Source organism: Rutidosis leptorrhynchoides, chromosome 1 (genome assembly GCF_046630445.1).
Source record: "Rutidosis leptorrhynchoides isolate AG116_Rl617_1_P2 chromosome 1, CSIRO_AGI_Rlap_v1, whole genome shotgun sequence".
In the NCBI taxonomy this organism is placed as follows: Eukaryota; Viridiplantae; Streptophyta; class Magnoliopsida; order Asterales; family Asteraceae; genus Rutidosis; species Rutidosis leptorrhynchoides.
In genome coordinates this window covers 279,877,358-279,882,702 of record NC_092333.1, presented here as the reverse complement: position 1 = coordinate 279,882,702, position 5,345 = coordinate 279,877,358, and positions in this window count along the sequence as shown.

The window sequence follows — 5,345 nt, the reverse complement described above, 5'->3', positions numbered from 1 at the left end:
CCTTTCGTCATCATTACGGGGAACCGTTTACACCCCATCACATTAGCAGAAAAACTTACCAACAACTTCATTACTCATTGGCTTAAGTATCTCCGAAAAACCATTATATCTGTCCATTAAAACCCTATCATATACTTATCCGTATCTTATAACGAGAGTTGCCATATCAATTACCGAGAATTAGCAATCAGTATTTCGAATCTCGCAGCGTTTCTACTGTGACGACCGGGAAATTTCCGACCAAATTTAAACTTAATCTTTATATGATTTAATGTTTCCGACACGATAAGCAAAGTCTGTAATGTTGAAATCTCAAAAACTTTGAACTGTGTTCATATAATCAATTACCCTTTGACTGTGCCGACGATTCACGAACACTTATTGTATATATATATATATATATATATATATATATATATATATATATATATATATATATATATATATATATATATATATATATCTAATATTTTGGGTTAATAAAGTATACTTTAATTTAAAATGTAAAATAATATTCAGTATAATTAAGTTACTGTAAAATAAATAAATAAATAAATAAATAAATAAATAAATATATATATATATATATATATATATATATATATATATATATATATATATATATATATATATATATATATATATATATGTTATTATGAATCTATATATGATTTCTATAAGATATATATAAAATAGATAAATATTAACTATTCAGTAAATATCATCATAAAATATTACATAAATAATAAATGATATTATATCAAAGTTAACTGTAAGTATGAATATAATTGTTAAATTAATATTACTTTTATTATTGTTAATATTGACAATTGTAATATTGATATTATTATTTTAATATAAAAAATATATATATAAAATTTAGTATGTGTAAGTTATTATATTATTATTAATGTTATTATTATCATTAATAAAACTACTAAGATCATTATGATCATTTTTATTATTATTATCATTATTAGTAATTAAAATCACTAAAATAATCGGCATTGTTAATAATGAGATTATTATTTGTCATATTATTACTAAGCTCTTTATTAATAATATTATTAGTAGTATTATTAATAACCTTAATATATTTATACTTATTAAATATCAAAATTTAGGAAATTGATATATATATATATATATATATATATATATATATATATATATATATATATATATATATATATATATATATATATATATATATAAAGTTATATAAATACAGAGATATATAATATATATATATATATATATATATATAAATATAGATATATATATATATATATATATATATATATATATATATATATATATATATATAAAGTTATACATATACAAAATAACAAATTTATGTATGTAAATACATATACAAATATAGATATACATATAAACCTACAGATATATATACTTGCATATATAGAAAAGATACGTATTTAGAGTTCATAAAATCCAAAAATCGGTTTCACATCCCCATTCATACTATGTCTGATTTTTGTTTCTGTCTTCAAATTGTTTTATATCATATCGTTAGTACAAATCTGTAACAAATATATTCGATCTTCATATTTTTTTTATTTTATTTTCTGTCTTCTTTCCTCTAGAACGAATAATTCTTGTAGATCACTTTCATTATAACACGAATAATTATCTCATTAGACATAAGGCATTAAAATCTTCTCCCTCGTTACTATCATTAACCATGAATCACCACTAACTTCGTTTGTTTCCCTGCTCAAGTTTGGATCACCACAATGAAACATCACTTCACTATTGCTTCTATTGTTAACCGAGAAACATAAACATGAACCACCATACGAGCACTTTCTGTTGTGGATCAAACCAAACTTTCATTTGAAACCCACTTGGATGCTACGTGGATGTGTCCAACGAAGATAAAGAAACAAGATCATCTCTCCATCTCACGTCTTCTCTTTTTCTTCTCTGATTACAATCGTATCAACCATGTTAAATCGACAACTCTAACCATCTTGTATCCATATAAACCACCACCACCTTCCACCCTAACCCATCATTTTATCTTTCTCCTAATTTTGCAACCGAAAACCATGAGAAACCACCACCATTAAACCACAGCACATGAACCCCAAATCACCACCATAGCCACCACCATCATCATTCTCCTTCTTCTTCTCTTTCTCTTTTACTCGTTTATAGTTCTTTCTTTATGTCATCGCTTGATAATGCTAAAAACGAACATATATTTCATAGCATTATCCCTCAAGAAAGAAAAGCTTTTAGTTGCAATTATTCTATTTACAAGTGATATTCGTTTAAATAATAAAAGGTGAAGACAAAAGACAGATTCGACGAATTGAAGACGCAAACGACCAAAAAGCTCAAAAGTACAAAGTACAATCAAAGTGGTTCAAATTATTGACGAGAAACGTCTCAAAATTACAAGAGTACGAGTCGCAAAACACAAAGTACAAGATATTAAATTGTACGCAAGGACGTTCGAAAATCCGGAACCGGGACCTGAGCCAACTCTCAACGCTCGATGCAACGAAGCTAAAATTACAAGTTAACTATGCCCATAAATATAATATAATATATAAATAATTCTTAAAAATTGTATATATATTATATATATTTATAAAACCGTCGGCAAGAAGCAAACAACAAAATGTGAGCTGGAAAAGCAGGCCATGCGATCGCATGGCTTAGAAGTGAAATTTCCATGCAATCGCATGGGCCACTTTTTCTGGCCACATTCCTATAAAAAGCAGTTTGGTGATCGAACAATAACACACCTTTTTCTCTATCTCTCAATCTCACGTGTATATATATATATATATATATATATATATATATATATATATATTATAATTTTAATTTTAATTTTAATTTTAATAATAAGAGTATGTTAGCGAATGTTGTAAGGGTGTAAGTCGAAATTATGTCCGTGTAACGCTACGCTATTATTAATCACTGTAAGTTATGTTCAACCTTTTTAAATTAATGTCTCGTAGCTAAGTTATTATTATGCTTATTTAAGCCGAAGTAATCGTGATGTTGGGCTAAATATTAAAATTGGGTAATTGGGCTTTGTACCATAATTGGGGTTTGGACAAAAGAACGACACTTGTGGAAATTAGACTATGGGCTATTAATGGGCTTTATATTTGTTTAATTAAATGATAGTTTGTTAATTTAATATAAAGATTTACAATTGGACGTACCTATAAATAACCATATACACTCGATCAGACACGATGGGCAAGATATTTATAAGTACTAATAATCGTTCATTTAACTGGACACGGGAATGGATTAATAGTCAATGGACTTATTAAAATAGGGGTGAATTATATATAAGGACACTTGGTGTAATTATAGTTTAAGTCCCCAATTAGTTGGAATATTTGACTTCGGATATAAGGATAATTTGACGAGGACACTCGCACTTTATATTTATGACTGATGGGTTGTTATGGACAAAAACCAGATGGACATATTGAATAATCCAGGAGAAAGGACAATTAACCCATGGTAATAAACTAAAATCAACACGTCAAACATCATGATTACGGAAGTTTAAATAAGAATAATTCCTTTATTTCATATTTAATTGCACTTTTAATTATCGCACTTTAATTTATTGTCATTTTATTTATCGTACTTTTTAATTATCGCAATTTTATTTATCGTCATTTTATTTATCGCACTTTTATTTATCGCAATTTCATTATCGTTATTTACTTTACGCTTTAAATTAAGTTATATTTATTTTTAATATTTTACATTAGGTTTTAACTGCGACTAAAGTTTTAAAATCGACAAACCGGTCATTAAACGGTAAAAACCCCCTTTTTATAATAATAAAACTACTTATATATATATATATATATATATATATATATATATATATATATATATATATATATATATATATATATATATATTTATATATATATATATTTTTACAAATATAGTTTTTAAAAATATAGCGTTAAATTTGGCTAAGATCCCTGTGGAACGAACCGGACTTACTAAAAACTACACTACTGTACGATTAGGTACACTGCCTATAAGTGTTGTAGCAAGGTTTAGGTATATCCACTCTATAAATAAATAAATAACTTGTGTAAAATTGTATCGTATTTAATAGTAATTCATAGTAAAAATTAATACTATTTCGTATACACCTCTACGCACATTAAGTATTTTTGGCGCCGCTGCCGGGGATCTTGCTTAAACGCCGGAAGCGAAACGCTATAAAAAAAACAAACAAAATATATATATTTTTAAGAGTTGTTCAAAATATAAAAAAAAAATTATAAAGTTTGTATTTTCTTTTAGTTACAAAAAACTAATAGGTAATTTTTTTTGTAAAAATATAAGTTTTATTTATTTATCTTATATAAATACTTTATATATTTATAAAATAGAAAAAAATAATAAGTAAAAGTTTACGGGCCTGACACTGTTGCAGCCCAGACTTGTGGCCCGGATCCAAGAGTCATGCGATCGCATGGCTTGTATGATCAAAACTCATGCGACCGCATGAGCAGCCCTGACACGCTGGTCTGAACCTGCAGACACCATTAATTACGGTTTATTATTTATTATTATTAATATTAAACCCTAATTAGGGTTAGTATATTATATTAATTAATTTTAGATTTAATTATTTTTGTATTTTAAGTTTAATTAGTTTTATTAATATATAAAAATTAATACTTTTATAAAATAAATATAAAAATAATATTTTTATAAAAATAAGTTATTTTATCACTTTTTATATTAATATCTTTTTAATCGTTTAAGCGTAATTTTATAATTTTTCGTTCGTAATTAGTTTTTAATTTAGTATTTGCCATAGTTATTTATATTTCTAGATTTTTAGGATTTGCCGTAAAATCCCTTAAGTGCTTTTTCTTTAGACTAAGATTTAGGTGCTTTAGAATTTTGCGACGCCGTTTTATAAATTTTAGTACTTTTTAAGTTATTGCCGTTTTGGATATAGAATTTCGTTAAGCTTTAATACCTTTAGACGCAACTTTTAATTCTTAGTTTTTAGACTTTTAAGTTTCGACGCGCTACGTTCTTTTTATTATTTTTCGACCATTTATTTTTGACGTTTTCGACGCACTCTTTTTCTTTATTATTTCTCGACTCTCTAGTTTTTAGGACTTAGAATTTTTTCTTTTTCTTCTCTAAAATTTCTTTAAATTTCGACGAAAAATTATTTTAAGCGGTTAAATTGATAGACATCCAAAATTTCTGGTTCGTAGTAACAGTTGGATTTGTTAGTGGCGAGTTGTGGGCTTCCGATTTAAAGGGTCCTGGCTACCTGCTGCATCTATTGGCTATTCGAA